This window comes from Fringilla coelebs, assembly GCF_963513975.1.
Source record: "Fringilla coelebs genome assembly, chromosome: 5".
Classification (NCBI taxonomy): domain Eukaryota; kingdom Metazoa; phylum Chordata; class Aves; order Passeriformes; family Fringillidae; genus Fringilla; species Fringilla coelebs.
Window position 1 is genome coordinate 1,949,129 of NC_140033.1, and position 18,932 is coordinate 1,968,060.

An 18,932-nucleotide genomic window follows, 5' to 3' on the forward strand; every position below is an offset into this window, starting at 1 on the left:
TTTTTGTAATTGTTGTATGATTTTATGTATAGATATTGAATGGTTGGAAAGATTTATATAATGTATTTTATTAAAGTTTTTATGCTTATGTATTAATAAAAGAAAAATAATCATTGTTTTGTTTGTAGAGCTGTATGTTTTGTATTTTGAATATTAGTTAATAAATTGTTTAATGTGAGAGAAATGGTTTGAGATTGTTTATTTAGTTAATAATTGATTTAATTGTTTGAAGGTTGTTTTTGAAATAATTTGAGGTAGAAGTAAAGTTGTAAATTTTATTTAATTTTAAGTTTAGAAGTTATTACTATAGCTAGGTTTATATTGATTGATGAACCTTTTTTTTTAATGTATATGTCTTTTTATGATTTTTATGCAACAGGAAGGAACCAGCATCACTTTTCCTGAGAAACCACAAAGTTTTGGGAACATTCTCCACCACAGCTGTCACAAATCTCTGGGAACATCTTCACTTCTTTCATTTTTTTCCACCTTAACACCACGATGGGCTCTGAGGTAAAGTCACCCTCGTGAATTAAAGCAAATCATCAGGAGAGGAACAATTCAGAGGCACCATCATTTATCACTCTGGCAGGAAAAGGGGCTGGAAATGCAGTTTTTCTAGGAGGGCAGCACCCTGATTAAGCAGTGAGGGAATGAGAACCAAATCTCTGTAATAAAGTGAGCTCATCCCTTTAGTGTGTCCCAGATAATTCTGTGCTCTTCCTGTGTCCTCTGTCAGTAAAACCAGGCAGATTCTGGGTATTGCACTTAAGGGACAGCTCTGATTTATTTATTTACTGACCTGCTGGGAGGTGTAACTAATTTGGATTATTCTCCCTGTCAAGGGCAGCAAATTCCAACTGTTTGAGGCCAGAAGAGAAAATTAATGACATAATTAACCTCTGTGCAATTGGAGTGCATCAGACAAGAGTTTTCATCTCAGGTGTTGCAGGGGTCAGCCCCTGGAAAAGGCAGAACCCAGCCCATCCATCCAACCTCCTGCTCCAAGCCTTTTCCAAAGGAGCTTCAACACAGGAGAATTGGCCAGAAAAACAGCTCTGCTGTCTACTAAGAAAAGGAAAAAATTACACCAAATGTTATTTTTCTTGGAGGTTTACCTTCCTTTAAAATCATGTCATTATAATATAAAATTAGATCTGGGATTTTCCAAGGAATCCAAAGTAATTAGTTGTCCAATTCCTACTAGATTGCCAAGGGAGTTAGATCCTAAATGCCTTTGGCTCTTTTGGAAAACCTCATCCATCACAGAAATTCATAGGGTGGCTCACCAGAAACTGCAGAAAAGCAAGGTCTGAGTTAACACATTGAGAATTAATTTTACAGCACTTCCCAGGGCCCCTCAGTCAATGCTGCACTGGGAATAGTGGGCACCACCACCACTTTTTCCACTGGAAAATAACATTTCACCCACAGGAACCGTGGCAAAAAGTGATCAGTGACATTCCAGAGCTCTGGAGCACTAAAAAAAAGGGCAAAGCTCCACTCAATAAAAGCACTGGGCCCACAGAGTGGAGCACACAGGGATTTTTTCCTTCCCTCCTTTAATATTTGGGTTTTTTTTTTCAAGGCAATGCAAAGCAGAGAGAGTGCAGCTTTGCTGACTGGAAAATATGGATTAACAATGCACCAATGTTGGTTTTTAATCAGATTGCAGCTCCCAGCTTCACCCAGGGCACACCCACAGCCACAATTCTTCAGTCTCTGCCAGGAAATGAAGACCCCAAAGAGCTTTCCAAGGAATTTCATTCCATTCAGGGCATCAGGTCCATCCTGACTCTGGGTTTTTTTGTACTATTGTGTTGTATTTGTGGGGTTCCCAGACAAAGGGAGGAATGGTGACTCTGACTCCATGCTCTCAGAAGGCTATTATATTATATTATATTATATTATATTATATTATATTATATTATATTATATTATATTATATTAGTTATATTATATAATGCTAAACTAAACTATACTAAAGGATACAGCAAGGATACAGACAGAAGGCTACAAAGATCATAATGAAAACTTGTGACTCCTTCCAGAACCCTGACACAGCTTAGCCCTGACATTAATCATTAAGTCAAAACAATTCACAGAAACCAATGAAACAATCACCTGTTGGATAAACAATCTCCAACCACATTCCAAAGCAGCAAAACACAGGAGAAGCAAATCAGGTAATATTGTTTTCTTTTTTCTCTGAGGCTTCTCAGCTTTCCTGGAGAAAAATCCTGGGATTTTTCCATAAAATGTGACAGTGACACCACTGCATTTGTATTTTTATTTTTTCCTAGTAAAGTGTCAGAACCCAGAACATCCCTCTGGCTGCCCTGGATTGTCTGAACCCCTGCCAGGGGGCTCAGAGACCCTGGCACAGAGCCCAGGACCCCTGTGCCTTTGATTCTGACCCATGGAAAAAACAATTACCAACCTTGCATGAGGATCTGCAAGCCATGAATGTTTGAGTAGAATGATAGTTAGTTTGTCACAGGGTGAAAAAATAGATTTTTGGGGTTTTAGAATGGGGGTTCAGGGGGAAGATAGAGGAATCTGGGCATGTCCAGCCTTTCTCCTTCTTCTTCTCTGCCTCCATCTTCTGGGTGATGCTGGCACTTTTGGGTTGGTTTAAGGCAGAAGCTCAGTGTCTAACACAGGTGATTGGGGTTGGGAAGTGATGGTAAATATTGTACAAGTAGCTTTTAGTATAAAAAGATAAAACCACCCTGGGGCAGGCAGAGTGCCTCTGTCTGTCCTGCTGGACAGACCTCAGCAGGCCAGGGACAGAATGTCATAGATAAGAAACAAGAAACAACCTTGAGAAGGAGAACAGAAGAATCCTGACCCCTTCTCTGGCTGCTGGGCTGGGAAAAGAGACTGTGTGACACATCTGGGGTCACTGTGAGCAGCAGGAGCCCCAAGAGTAAAGATCTGTTATTCCTGCTCCCATATTTTTTCCTGAGAGCCCCTTCATTTCAAAATTACAGTAAGTCATAGAAGGGGGTTTGCATTTTCCATTCCAGGGGAGGCTCCTCCCTTCCTCAGCACACACCTGGCTTTGCAAACCAGGACCCAGCATGAACTGGGACTTTGTCATTTCCCTCAAATCACTCAGGCTTGGAGCTCTGCACCCCTCCCAGCCCTGGGAACACCAGGGAATCATCAGCCACTTGCTGCTGGCTCGTACACACACATTTACAAGAGTTATTTGGAAGCAGAAGCTGCATCCTTTGGGAGCTGAGTGGCTAAAAGTTGGTACAGTAAATATGGCTGAAGCCAAAAAATGAATTTAAAGTAATGAAGAAAGAGTTTCAAGGCTTATTATGGGCTTAAATATTTTTTTAGTGCCCTCAAGGATCACAGTCCCACTCAAGTCTTTATTTTCCATTATTTATTATCAATGTTTTACCTACTGAAATCCTTGTGTACCTAGAAACCAAATGATCTCAAAAGCTACCAAGAGGTATTTGCAAAATTTCTGAATAAAACATCTCAAAAGGCAGCTGGGCAGCACAACCATAAGGAAAAAGTACAAAATAAAATAGAAAACCCTGCAAATACAGGATGGATGGACAAGGGGAAGGTGTCCCTGCCCATGGCACAGGGCAGAAATGAGAAGATCTGCAAGAAGCTTTCCAAGCCAAACCATTCTCTGATTCTGGAAGAATTTTATTGATGCAATTCTGTAGTTTCCTACAGAACAAAAGCCTTTTTGGCCCCCAAAATAAAAGACCTTTCCTATAAGGAAAGAAAAAGCAAGAGCTGGAAAACTCAGGAAAAAAATAAGATTCTACCCTAAGGTTTTGTAAACATCCCACTCAAGTCTTTATTTTCCATTATTTATTATCAATGTTTTACCTACTGAAACCCTTGTGTACCTACAAACCAAATGATCTCAAAATCCACCAAGAGATATTTGCAAAATTCTTGAATAAAAATACTTCAAAAGGCAGCTGGGCAGCAAAACCATTAAAAAACCCTACAAAATAAAATAGAAAACCCTGCAGATACAGGATGGATGGATGGACAAGGAGAAGGTGTCCCTGCCCATGGCACAGGGCAGGAATGAGAAGATCTGCAAGAAGCTTTCCAAGCCAAACCATTCAATGATTCTGGAAGAATTTTATTGATGCAATTCTGTAGTTTCCTACAGAACAAAAGAAAAAAAAAAGCCTTCAGGCCCCCAAAATAAAAGCAGAGATTTCCTATAAGGAAAGAAAAATCAAGAGCTGGAAAACCTCAGGAAAAAATAAGATTGTACCCTAAGGTTTTGTAAACATCACACATGGTAAGCACAAGAAGAAGAGCACAGGAGCAGAAAGGGCTTTTCAGCAGAACAATTTCCAAACATTTTCCTTGGGGATCAGCTCCTCTCTCCCATCAGCAGGAATTTGCCTGCATGGATCCCTCGGAGGGGGAATCCTGCAGGGAGGACATGAGGAGTTTCTGGCCTTTTTCCTTTCCCAGTGGTTTGATGGTGCTGGGAAGGGAACTGGTGCCTCAGGTTTGAGCTTTTCTATTTTTCACATTCTGTGCTGCTTTGGTGTGTGGGTCTGAGCTTCATATTATGGGATGGTGAGCTCTGTGCACAGAGCAGGGAGACAAAACAATTCCTGCTCCAGCTGGGCACCAAGGACAAATGAGCCAAATCTCAGCCAGGAGCACAAACCCCGTGGGCTGCAGAGAGAAAAACAAGCAGGGTGGGACTGCAGGGGCTGAAGCTGGGCTGGGACAATGAACTGCAAGGTGCAAATGGAGCAGAGCTGATCCCAGGGAGAGACCCCGGCAGCGCTCGGGGATTTTGGGGCCATTTTGGTTCATCTTGGGTGCAGCCCTGGCTGGGCTCTGGTGCTGCCCCAGGTGCATCCATGCAGGAGATCCTTTCCATGAATCCCTGCTTTATTCTGGGACTCTGCCCAGCCTCTGCCCTAGCTCAGCCTTCTCAAGGCATCAGAACAAGTGATTTTTGAAGGCACTCACACAGGGACAGAGTATGAGCTCAGCACATCAAAAGAGAGGTTTATAGTCCTATAAAACTTGTCCACAAATGCTGATGAACTCCTTGTAGCACCTCCTAATTCCAGCTGACAGCAGGGATGAAGTGTAGCAGACACTGACAGAAAACAGAGGGGGAAAAAATCCACACCAGAGCTGACAAAACTGTTCAAAAATAGTTAAAATAAAAGATATGGTGCAAATCTACAGCAGAATTTCCATTTTTTTACATCATCCCATTATTTATCAGCTCCAGGAGGATGAAGGCTAACAAGCCCTGTACAGGCTGGGAATTCTGCATCCTTTATTTCCAAAACTCACATTCCTGTTGGAATCACAGAGTCTCATCAGGTGTGATGGTCACTTCACACCCCTCTTAGTCCTTGTCAGAGAATCTTCCAACTTGAGAAAGAAAAGCTTCCAAGTGGCATCACTGGGAAAAAAAAACTGGAAAAACTTCTGTGTTCTCAAGTTGTATCAATTAAAAAGGATTTAATGATGGCCCAGGGTTCACAAGGCACAGGTTTTGTGCCAACTGCCAAATATCAAAGTAGGGAATGTGTCATTCCCTATCCTGCATTCCCAACCTTTTCCTCTCAGCCTAACACCCAGCAGAGCTGACTTTGACTTTCACAACTCCACCAAACAGCTTTTTGAAATTATTTCTCTCTCCAAGAATTTGGGCACCTTTTTCAGCACCTTCAGCAGAGTTGAAGTTGCTTTTAACTCACATGGATTGAGTTACATGAATATTTAGGCATAAACTCCAAAACCCCTTTAAAACTATAATAAAACTAAATGTGATGAACAATTAAAAGGAAAATCCACCTTCAATGACATTCAGAGCAGCTTGATGCTCTACAGCATGGAACAAAGATGATGAATTTTTTTCCTTGCTCATAAACCTGCAAATATTTCATTAAAGGAGTTAATATTTTTTTTTAAATCTCCCCAAAGCCCATTGACCTCCTCTGCAATGAGCTGCACAAGTGGCTGTGCATTGTTCAAACAAATAATTTTTATTCTGGACTTGATTTCTTTGAACTTCAGCATAAATGCTGCTGTTTATGAAATGCATTGGATCAACAGCTCCAGGATAAAAAGTGTCCAAACAAAAGCTGTTAATGCAGGAGTATGGGAGAAAAATTCAGAATACAAAATCAAATATGGCACAGCTTGGTCAACAAGGGCCATCCCTGGGAAAGAAAATAACCCAGTGTGTGCAGCCAGCTGAGCTCTGGAGCTCGTCCAGGTTCCTGTTACCACATAATTCAGTTGGTTTTGAACACAGCTCAGCCAGGACTGTCCAGTCAAAGAGAAAACACATCAATCTGGGGCATTTCTACTTCATATTCTCTGTTTGTAGAAGGCCAGGATGCCATTGCCATCTCCTGTGCCCTTCCAGAGATCCCATGAAATCTCTCTGCACTTCCTGACATGTTTTTTTCACCTTTATCCAGGCCATTTCCATTGCTCCAAATTCCAAATGCACCTTCTTAAGAGGATAACAAAATTACCAATTTATTTGCTGTTTGAAATTGCAAAAACAATTTTTTTTTTTTTTGCAAATTGGAGCAAATCTAAAAAACATTTTAATAAGGGGGCAGGTCAGGACATTACAAACCTTCTTGGCAAGGCCAAGATTTATAGAAATACCTTCCTGCAAAATCAGCTGGTCCTTCTTAGATCCAGAAAGATGAAACTCTTCCTGGGCCATAAACTTCCCCAGAAATTCTCATGTTCTTAGCAGCACATATTTGCAGAAAACACTGTAACACCCTGCTGGATTTATTCCTGCATGTGCTGAGCTCATGTCAAATAGCAGGGGGGAGGGAAAAGCATCAAGTGACCTACTCTAATTATTTAAATTCCATTTTTAAATATCAGCATTCTGAGGAGTGGAATTCTCCCTGCTCACTATCTCCTGCTAGAGACTGAGTGAAGCTGTGTTTGTTTTTTAAAGCTGCAGACAAATCCCTTTTATGACCAATGTTCTTCTCTCAAGGAGAGGAGCATTAATGAGCCAAAGCAGCCAGGAGTCCAAGGGCAGCAGCTCCACACACTCCAGAGCATTTAAAAAGAACCACAAAGATTGTCAGACCCATTATTTGGAGGATGACCACAAAGCCATTAAACATCTGTGGAGCACTTTGTGAAAAATAACTGCTTGGGGTCCAGAACATCACCTGGTGAACCTCCCAGAGGCAGCAGCAATTTCAGAGATTGCTCTGGCACTCCAGCCAGGATTTATGGCACATTAACAGCTCTCATGCAAAGAGCTGATTTGACTTTCTGAGTACCAACTGTGGCACAAACACGCTTGGAAATGCAAAGGTTCAGACCTGTGCTGAGCCACCCAGAAAAAACCACTTGGGTTTTCCAGGAGTAGCTCCAGGGAGCAGCTTCAGCTGACAGAAAAACCCTTCCCTTGCCAGGAAAAAACCTTTTCCCTTCCCTCCCTCGCCTGCTCCTGTGCCAGCCCTGCCACAGTTCAGGGACCTGAGCGAGCAGAAAAAGCAGCCAGCAGCAAACCTTGGCCAAATCAGCTCCTTCAAATGGGATTCCTGACAGGAGAATCCTGCCAGAGCAAGGAGAACACCCTGGCCTGGGGAGAGGGAGCAGTGGGAGGGCAGCACAGCTGGCAGGGGCTGGCATGGAGCTGAAACCTCTCCACACTTTTCCCACTGAGTAACCCAGGCTGCCCTAAAGCCTCAGGGTTTGGTTTTTATATTTTTCACATTCTGTGCTGCTTTGGTGTGTGGGTCTGGGCTTCATATTATGGGATGGTGAGCTCTGTGCACAGAGCAGGGAGACAAAACAATGGAGGAGATCCTTTCCATGAATCCCTGCTTTATTCTTTAACTCTGCCCAGCCTCTGTCCTGCTCAGATTCTCAAGGCCCCAACCCAAGGCTGGGATGGTTCAGAAGCTGAGGGAGAAGCCAGCAGGAGTTGGCAGAGTGCAGAGGCCACACCTGGAGCATCCAGCACAAGGGACAGCCTGGAGCAGAGAAGGCTCAAAACTTACAAATGTGTGCCAAAATCAGCCAGTCTGTGATTCTGTAAAAATTCAGTTTTCTTGGCTGCTTGTTGAAATCAGGTCTTGTGTGAAGTGGAAGTGATGCTTCAGGTTTCAGCTTTAATACTTTTCATGTTCTGTGCTGCTTTAGTGTGCAATTCTGAGCTCCATATTATGGGATGGTGAGCTCTGTGCACAGAGCAGGGAGACAAAACAATTCCTGCTCCAGCTGGGCACCAAGGACAAATTGTCACCATCATATTTTCTGAAAAATCCCTTTGCCAGGATTTCTTCTCCTGGGAAGCTGAGAACCCTCAGAAACAAAGGAAAACAATATTATCTGATTGCTTCTCCTGTGTTTTGCTGCTTTGGAATGTGGTTGGAGATTGTTTATCCAACAGGGGATTGTTTCGTTGGTTTCATGTGAATTGTTTTCACTCATTGGCCAATCAGTGCCAAGCTCTGTCAGGACTCTGAAGAGAGTCAGGAGTTTTCATTATGATCTTTGTAGCCTTCTGTCTGTATCCTTTCTGTATTCTTTAGTATAGTTTAGTTTAGGATACTTTAATATAATATAGTATCATAAAATAATAAATCAGCCTTCTGAGAGCATGGAGTCAGATTCATCATTTCCTCCTTCATCCTGGGGACCCAGCTGGGCACCAAGGACAAATGAGCCAAATCTCAGGCCAGGAGCACAAACCCCGTGGGCTGCAGAGAGAAAAACAAGCAGGGTGGGACTGCAGGGGCTGAAGCTGGGATGGGACAATGAACTGCAAGGTGCAAATGGAGCAGAGCTGATCCCAGGGAGAGACCCCGGCAGCGCTCGGGGATTTTGGGGCCATTTTGGTTCATCTTGGGTGCAGCCCTGGCTGGGCTCTGGTGCTGCCCCAGGTGCATCCATGCAGGAGATCCTTTCCATGAATCCCTGCTTTATTCTGGGACTCTGCCCAGCCTCTGTCCTAGCTCAGCCTTCACAGGGCTCAACTGAACTGCACACATAGCCCTGCTCACCTGGGTGCCCAAGGGAACCAGGATTTTATGCCATTAATTCCCTTAAAAACCAGACAGGGACTCAGGTTCCTGCAGCAGAGCCCTTAAATTCATCTCCAAATGCTCTCCCAGGACCCCTGGCCAAGTGTGACCCAACAAATGCAATTTAAATGCAGCTTTTATGCAAGATCACTCCACTGCCCAGCAGCAGGCCCAGCTGTGAGGCACAAAATGATCCCAGTTCCCTGTTCCTTCCCTCAAATGCCATTCCTGTGGATAAGGAAGGATGTGAGGATGTTGGAGCATCCCTAGGAGAGGTTTCTCAAGGCTCAGTGTCTGCTATCCCCAGCTCTGCAGTAGCACAACAGGAGTGTGTGGGCAGAGAGGAGCTTCAGTTCCTCCTTCCCCAGTTTCCTTATGGTTTCAGCAATGTTTGGGCTGCTAAATGACACCAATTTTGGAAAACACAGGAAAGCATTAGACAGAAAAAAACCCAAAAAAGGAACATATTAGTTGTCAGTGTCTTCTCAGCAGACAGCCCATCAGAGCCTGCTGAAGATTTATGTCCCAGAGAAAATATGTGAGATTTTCCCTCTCTTCTGTGGGAGGGAGAAAAATATAGACCCCAAAAAATTGAGAATCATCAACTACAAATTCAGCACTAAGAAATGAGTGAAGATCTTATTCCTGGGGGCAAACAGCTCCAGCCTGAGCTGTAAACTGGTCATGTCACCAACAGGACGAGTCACTGGTGGCTTCTCCTGCAGCAGGGTCCTGCAGCACTCCCTGGGTGCTGTCCCTGCAGGCCTTGTCCCCAGTCCCTGGAGCCCCTGCAGGCCCTGGAATGTGCTGGAAGCTCTCCCTGGAGCCTTCCCTTCTCCAGGTGAGCACCCCCAGCTCTCCCAGCCTGGCATTGGATCCATCTCCTCTCCATGACATTCATGGCCCCAGGGGCTTCACTTGGAATCTCAGGAAACCATGAAGGGTCTCCCTTCCCTTCTCCTCTCTTTTCTCTCCCCATTTTCCATAAAAAGGATGAGGTTGTTGTGGAGGATTTTCCACCCACTCCTGCACTGAAGAGCTCTGTGGTGGTGTCTGAGGGTCCCCAGGACAAGGGAAGAGATGAGAATCTTGACTCCATGTTTCAGAAGGCTGATTTATTATTTTATGATATATATTATACTAAAAGAAAATATGTTGAAACTTACTAAAAGAACAGAAGAAAGGATTTCATCAGAAGGCTTGAAAGGAAAGCAATGATAATAAAACCCTGTGACTGCTCACAGCCTCGACACAGGTGGCTGTGATTGGTCATCAAGTAAAAACAATTCACATGCTGGGTAAACAATTCTCCAAATCACATCCCAAAGCAGCCAAACATGAAAAAGCTGAAGCTTCCCAGCTTCTCAGGAGAAAAGGTCCTGGCAAAAGGATTTTTCAGAAAATATGTCAGTGACAGAGCTCAATTAGCTCCACACAAAATGCCAAACTTTAGGTTAAAATGTAAACAAATTTCCCCCTTCTCCCACCAATGGAACAACATGACCAAGGGCTATGTGAGACAAGGAAATAACTTCAAATGGTGTTTTCCTCAACAAGGCTGCTCTGATACTTTGACAAACTGCTTTTGTTTGTTTATTTTCCAGCACTCCCCTACCAACTGGAAAAGAAAGGTCACTCTGTCTTCTGTGTTGCTCCTCCATTCTCCAAGAAGGTCAAAAATATTTCATGTCTGCCCAGCTCAACACTGAGCCACCTCTCACACCACACCAGAGCTCCTGGTGCAGTTCTTAGGGAGCTCTCAGAAATCCAGCTCCAAAAAGGACAACAGAAAACAACTCCTGCCCCACAAACCCGAATTTGCAGCCCACCAGGAGCTCCTGTTATTTGGTGAAGACATGAACATGAATTTTCCTGAATTTCACATGCAGAGATGCACAGGTACAGAACATTTTCCCTGGGAACTGCACTTGTATGAGATTGTTCTGCTGTGGTGACTGAATTCCATTCTTTGGGATTTGAAGGAATTGCATTCATTGGGATTGGAAGGAATTGCATTCATTGGGATTTGAGGAATTGCATTCATTGGGATTTGAGGAATTCCATTCATTGGGTTTTGAAGGAATTGCATTCATTGGGATTTGAGGAATTCCATTCATTGGGTTTTGAAGGAATTGCATTCATTGGGATTTGAAGGAATTACATTCATTGGGATTTGAGGAATTGCATTCATTGGGATTGGAAGGAATTGCATCACTTCCATTTGAAGGAATTCCATTCTTTGGGATTCGAAGAATTGCATTCATTGGGATTTGAAGGAATTTTGCATCACTTCCATTTCAAGGAATTCCATTCTTTGGGATTCGAGGAATTGCATTCATTGGGATTTGAGGAATTGCATTCATTGGGATTTGAGGGAATTGCATCACTTCCATTTGAAGGAATTCCATTCATTGGGTTTTGAAGGAATTGCATTCACTGGGATTTGAGGGAATTGCATCACTTCCATTTGAAGGAATTCCATTCATTGGGATTTGAGGAATTGCATTCATTGGGATTTGAAGGAATTGCATTCATTGGGATTTGAGGAATTGCATTCATTGGGATTTGAAGGAATTGCATCACTTCCATTTGAAGGAATTCCATTCATTGGGTTTTGAAGGAATTCCATTCATTGGGATTTGAGGAATTGCATCATTTCCATTTGAAGGAATTGCATCAAAAACTCCTCCCCCACAAACCCCAATTTGCAGCCCACCACGAGCTCCTGTTATTTGGTGAAGACATGGAGAGATAACTCTGGTGTAACATGAATTTTCCTGAATTTCTCAAGCAGAGATGCACAATGCACAGGTACAGAACATTCTCCCTGTGAATTCCACTCGTGTGAGATTGTTCTGCTGTGCTGACTAAATTCCATTCTTTGGGATTTGAAGGAATTTTGCATCACTTGCATTTGAAGGCATTGCATTCACTGGGATTTGAGGAATTGCATTCATTGGGATTTGAGGAATTGCATCACTTCCCTTTAGCCACTTCCTCCAAGTTTTCAGCCTCCCCCATCAGCTTTAAACACTTTTAAAACTGAGTTTTCTTCTCCCTCTCCTGCAAATATAAGATTTCCTCTCCAAAAATTATCCTTACAGAGAAAAGCAGGTTAGAGATAATTCAGGCTTTGGGATCAAATGTTTTCTAACATTCTGAGGCAAAAATATTTTAAGCCACTGCAGTGGAAGTAAGGTACAAACACCAACAAGATTTTGAACAAAGAAATGCAGCATTTCCTCCCTTTCATGCCAGTCAATGCTCATCTCTTACCTTAAACCAGCAAGAGATTATGGATCTTAAAAGTGCTGCTTTTATGCATTGTAAAAGCTCTTCTGGAAGCTTTTCCAGCTCCCCCTGGCACCCCAGAACAATGAAACCTTTCCACAGGGCTGTTTTTGTTTTTCTTGGCACAGTTTTCCCAGAGATCTTGGTCAGATATTGTCTGCCCAGCACAGAAAGCACTTTCAGTGCTCACACCTCCAGGGTTTTGAGTTCTAGCAATGTTCAGCCAATAGAAATCACTCCAAATTTCACCACACACCGGGGCTGAACCCATCCCAAACTCCCACAGAGGACAGGAATATCCAGCCTTGATGTTCTGCTACACTGAAGGAACTGGCTCAGGAGTGTTCTTACTCCAAGTTTTGTCTTTCTGGAGCAAAATCTGCTCAAAGTTTTTCTGGGCCTCATGGATCACAAGAACATGGCTGCAGATTGCCCATCCCAAACCCATTCCACATACCCTTATATTTAATTCTTCCCTTATTTATTCCCACTTCAGTTGTGTGACATTTCCTGTTGTTCAGAACATTTCCTGGACACGTCCAAGCAAATTTTTGCAAGAACAGTATCTCAAGCTGTGCCCAGGGAAATTCAGGCTGGAGAGCAGGAAAAAGCTTTTCCAGCAAGGGGGATAAAGCTCTGCAGTGGCTGCAGGGGAGGTGCTGCAGTCACCATCCCTGGGTGTGTTTAACCAGCCTGGATGTGGCACTGCCTGCCAGACTCTGCCTGAGGGGCTGGGCTTGATGACATTGAAGGTCTCTCCCAGCCCAGGAATTCTGTGAAAAGAGCTGCAAGTTTGTGGCCTAGGAAAAAGTGATGGAGATTCCTTTGATAGTAATTCCTCTAAAAAGACAAATCTGTGGGTAAGGAGTCAGTGAAGGGGATTGAAGGCCCACACTTGACATTTGTCATGTCCACGTATTTAAAGTCATTGGGATGTTTGGGTAAGGAAAAAAAATCACTGCACAGTCAAACAATCCTGCAGAGCAACAGCTACAAAGCAGCCCAAAACTGAAAAAGTGAGTTAGGGTGGGAGGCAGAGAGCATTTTCCATCACCAGCCCAGAGCTGGAATGACCAACATAAATCCTTCCACCTCCTGTAAATAATGCCAGGCTCACTTCTTTGACCTCCTCTGTCACATGGCAGGTGAAGTTCCACATCTGTGCACTGTGTGCAAAGGGAATCTCCAAACAAAGAAATTAAAAAAAAAATACTAAACATGTCTTTAGTGTAGCACAAAACATACAACACAGCAAGAATGAGAGAACAGACATGTGACAGATGAGAGCTCTGCTGTAGCAGGCACAGGCCCTGTGGACCTGCCTTGGCGTTCAGAAACACGATGCTGAGTCAGGATGACTGAACAAAAGGAGCCCCTCTCTCCCGCTCTCGGACCCTGGCTTATCTCTCTGTAAAGCTATAGGTCACTTTCCTTTAACCCTTACCATTGGACAATTCTCAATCCTCCCTAACCCTATATAAACCCCTGTTTCTGCCCGGCTTGTCGGAGCCGCTGTCCCTGAGACCCTTCGAGACACTCCGTGGAAGAGCTACGAAGAAGACCAATAAAGACATCGTCTTGGAACCTCATACAGCGCTCTCCTCTCTTTCCCGGTCTCCCGAGTGCCTGCTGGGTGCCCCAGCCAAGCCTAGCTAGCCTAAAGAGCTGAAATCACTCATGAGCTGATAATCACTGAGCTGTATATCACTAAAGGCTAGCTAAGGCATACGCTGGGGGCACTGCCAGAGCTTGGGCTGATTAGCCCCCCTCAGAGCTGAGCTATCCGGCTTTGGTGCAGCTCCTGGGTACACCCCGTAGCCCAGTCAGCGGCATTAACTGGCGCCCGAACAAGGGGATCTAAACCCTGGAGAGCAGCATTTCTTCTTGAAATAGTAACTGCCTTCGGATCGTCAAACCCCAGAAGAAGTAAGGCCTCCGTTTTAGAAGGTCTACTTTGAATGGACTCAGTCGACCCTCACCTTCACAGCTGGACGACTGTCCGAGGAGACTTGAGACGGCGAGACCACCTACCAGCAGACCTTTTGACCCACATCTGGCTGAAAAAGTGTAAGTTTTAAAAAATCAGCCTTTCTTGCGCGCAAAAAATTCACTTGGGTCCCTTTTTAGTTTTTTTTTCCTTTTTTTTCTCTTTTTTCTGCTGGTAGGGAATGGGATTAATGGGATCTAAACTTAGTACAAGATCCCAGGATAAAAAGAGAGAAATTTATTTACTAATTCTAGAAATCCTATCTACTAACAACTTCTCTTTTTCTAAAGGTAATCTTTCCAAATCTAATCTGAAAAAGTTTATAACATGGATAATCCTCCAGTTTCCTGATGTTACTACAAACTCTATAACGCTAGATTCTTTTTGGGATCAGGTTGGAATTAGACTCTATCTTTTACAGTCCAAACAGAATCTATCTGTAGCTCGCTTTATACCTATATTTCATATTATAACAAAAGCCGTAGAAGTAGTTAACAAAAGTTCTTCTCGTACTAACACCTCAGGGAAAAACAGAGATACGATCTTATCTGTCCCAACAGACCCTCCAAATGCAAATTGTGCTGATAAGGTCGCTGTCACATCCTCTCCTTCCCTGGGCCCTAGTGCGCCGTCTGATCCCACCGCACATCTAACCCCTCGGTCAGCAAATACTAATACAAACCTCGCGCCGTTCCCTACCCCCCCCGCCGCGCCTGCGGGGTCCGCGCGGCCCGCCCTCCCCCCGCCTTCCCCTCCGGACGCGGGAAGCACGAATCCCTTTCCGTGTATTGTGCAAGCTGCGCCGTCCTGTGTGCACCGCACCCCCCTGCCTACCTCTGAGAGTGCTCCCTCCCCCCCTGCCACGGGTGCTCTTATCTCCCCTGCCGTCCCTGCCGACCCCTCAAACACAGCCCCCACCCCTGCTGCTGCCCCCCCCGCCCCCGCGTGTATCGCTGTCCCCAGCTGTGCCGCAGTGGGAGGTTTCTCTGCCTGCCTGGCTGCCGCAGCCCATGCCCCCCCGCATCCCCCTTGCCCCCATCCCCCGGCTTCCCAGCCGCCCACCCACCCTCAGTATCCCTCGCACGGAACCTCGGAAACCCCCCACGGTACCACCCCACCCCCCCATGTCCCTCAATCGTGTGCGTGCTGTGCTACCCGAGTTGTTGCCATCCCAGCGCCGCTGCAAACCCCCTGTAGCCAAACCTTGCCGTGTGCTTCCTCAAATCCACCCCAGCCCCAAAAAGCTCTGCCAAAGCCAGCTCCAACACAACATAAAAAGCATAAGGGTCGCTCTCGCTGTTACTCCTCCTCCTCCTCGGACAGCAGTGACAGTGACTCTGATTCTGATACACAGTATATTGATGCATGGGCCCAAATTAAGCTCGAAGCTGCAAAGGCAGGGGATTGGGAAATGGCACAGAGAATTTCTGCCTTCCCAGTAGATTATAAAAAGGGAAAAAGAGGGGGGGCCACTACCCGAAAAACGTGGGAACCTCTAACAAATAAGGAACTCATACAGCTAAGGAACACAGCTAAAGAACATGGCAGAAGCTCTCATATTTTTAGAAATTTCCTAGAAGCCATGTTCTCAGCACATATCTTGGTACCCCACGATATTAAGAATATGGCCCACTGCCTCCTTTCCCCAGCAGAATATATGTTATGGGAAAGGCATTGGAAAAAACAATTGAAAACATTATCAGATTCATATGCTAAAAATGCTGAAAGGCCAGATCTTACAGTTGAACAGCTGGCTGGTGAAGGGGATTTACAGAAACCCAATGATCAGGCTGACACCTTACCTAAGGAAGCATTGCAGGACCTGGCTATGGCAGCAAAAACCTCCTTACTTCTTACCCCAGATGATTCCATTCCTTCCCAACATTTTTCTAATATCAAACAAGGAGTAGAAGAAAGCTTTATCAAATTTGTGGATAGAGTTAAAGATGCTCTGGAAAAACAGATAGAGAGCACAGAGGCAAGAAAAGAACTGTTGTGTAAACTTGTCATGAGTAATGCTAATGAAAAATGCAAAACAATTCTGAGGGCTCTACCCCTGGACACAGAACCTACCATAGAGCAAATGCTGGAAAGCTGCACACGCCATTTGTCCAGTGAAAATACAGTGGCAGAAGCAGTTTCTAAGGGTATTGCTGAAGGAGTTTCTGGTGCATATGCAGTTATGACTTCTAAAGACCAGACTCGCTGCCTGTACTGTGGTGATTTGACACATTTTATGAGGGACTGTCCAGACAGGCTGCCTGCCCGATACCCTGGCCACACCTACCGAAGGCCCCAGCACCAGCCACGCTACCAGCCGTATTCGGGAAACGGGTCTCGGAGCCCGGTGGAGCCCCGGGCTACGACAACAAATCAAAGGCCACCCAGACCCATCCACGCACCGCCCCGGGAGATTCCAGAACACCTGAAGAGGATCCAACACACGGAGCGACACCGATGGGAACAAGGCGCCAGCTGGTAACCACTCTGTCCATTGACTTTAAAAATAAAGATGTTTATCGTGTTCCCACAGGCAAACGTGGGCCAAAAGGCGGTCCTTCTAACATCTTAATTATAGGTGACACTGTCCATAGCCCAAAGGAGATCTTTGTTGTTCCAGAGGTGCAGACAGTGCACTCAGGACAGGAAATCTTTGTCCAGGTGTACTGCACGGACTTACCATATTTTCTTTCAAAGGGAACTCCAATTGCACAGGCTTTTCTACTCCCAAAGAATCACAGGGAGCAGCTTCCTCTCAACCCTACAGCAATGTGGGCACAAGTTGTGGGACCAAGTAAGCCTACCATCGAGTGTGGTCTCACCTGCAGAGGAGAAAAGTTCCACCTGCCAGGGATGCTGGACACCGGTGCTGATGTGACCATCATCGCTCGCTCAGAGTGGCCAGCACACTGGGATCTACAGCTAGTGCCAGGCATGTTTTCAGGGATCGGTGGAGCCACAGTGTCCATGCGGAGCAAGAACAACGTCCTCGTCGAAGGGCCTGAAGGCAAGCTGGCAACCATCCGCCCATTCGTGGTAAGGGCCCCCATCACCCTTTGGGGAAGGGACATTCTATCCCAATGGGGAGCTTCCCTACGTATTCCCAGCCAGGATTTCTAACTGGGGCCGCTGAGGAGCGCACACTGCCAGATACTCCTCAACTCACCTGGAAACGCCATGACCCGATCTGGATTGAGCAGTGGCCCCTTTCCAAAGAAAAGCTGCGCGCACTACAAGCTCTCGTGGAAGAACAGCTAACCAAAGGCCACATCGTTGAGACCACCAGCCCTTGGAACTCTCCAGTCTTCGTACTGAAAAAGCCTGGAACGGACAGGTGGAGGCTCCTCCACGACCTTCGCAGAATCAACGAAGTCGTCGAGGACATGGGACCCTTACAGCCAGGCCTGCCCTCCCCATCGATGCTGCCTAGAGACTGGACACTTGCTATCATAGATATTAAAGACTGTTTTTTCAACATACCTCTGCACCCTCTCGATGCCCCAAGGTTTGCTTTCTCGGTGCCATCTCTTAACAAAGAGGCTCCACTTAAAAGATATCATTGGCGTTTTCTGCCTCAAGGATTAAAGTCCAGTCCTACTATATGCCAGTGGTATGTTGCTCACATCCTGTCTCCCATTCGGAAGCTTTTCCCAGAGGCAATCATCCACCACTATATGGATGACATCCTGGTCTGTGCATCAGAAAAAGCTTACCTGGACAAAGCAGTTAAAAAGACTATTGAAACCATAGAAAAGGCAGGATTTGAGATCCGTGAGGACAAAGTACAGTACACCAACCCATGGACTTACCTTGGCTTCCAGATCCGGGAAAGGACCATCGTACCCCAGCAGCTCGCCATCCGAGACGACCCAAAGACCCTGAGGGACTTACACAGCTTGTGTGGATCCATCAATTGGGTGCGTCCCTTGCTAGGACTCACAACAGAGGACCTCGCTCCCCTGTTCAACCTTCTCCGTGGCCACGAGGATCTGGACTCTCCATGCACTCTCACAACAGAGGCCCGAGATGCCATCACCAAAGTCCAAGAAGCCCTGTCTTCACGCAAAGCCCATCGCTTTGAACCCAGCCTGCCCTTCCAGTTCGTCATTTTGGGAAAAGCACCTCGGTTCTATGGACTGATTTTCCAGTGGGACACTCAACTTAGAAACCCTTTGCTGATCCTGGAGTGGATCTTTACAAATAACCAACCTAAAAAGACAATTACCACCTTCCAAGAAATCATGGCACATCTAATAAAAAAGGCTAGATCTCGCCTCCGCTCTCTTGCAGGGTGTGAGTTCACATGCATATACTTGCCACTGACCACTGGGGACCTGGAGCATTTGCTTCAGACCAATGAAAGTCTCCAGTTTGCCCTAGATAGCTATTCAGGCCAAATTTCAGTTCATATCCCAAAACACAAACTTTTTAATCGGGATGTGACCTTCCATCTGACCCCAAAATTAGTCCAAAGCAGGACTCCTCTCAAAGCTCTAACCATCTTTACAGATGGCTCAGGGTCATCCCACAAGTCGGTAATGACATGGAAAGACCCAAATACCCAAAAATGGGAATCTGATATTGAAATAGTGGAGGGATCT

At 45.3% G+C, this 18,932-nt stretch overlaps 1 protein-coding gene across 2 annotated transcripts in view; it reads right to left on the minus strand.

The window, feature by feature from the left end:
- EXOC4 (exocyst complex component 4) overlaps positions 1 to 18,932 on the minus strand; it is a 354,271-nt gene that overhangs the window by 270,464 nt on the left and 64,875 nt on the right. The gene's annotated exons all lie outside the window — the stretch shown is intronic.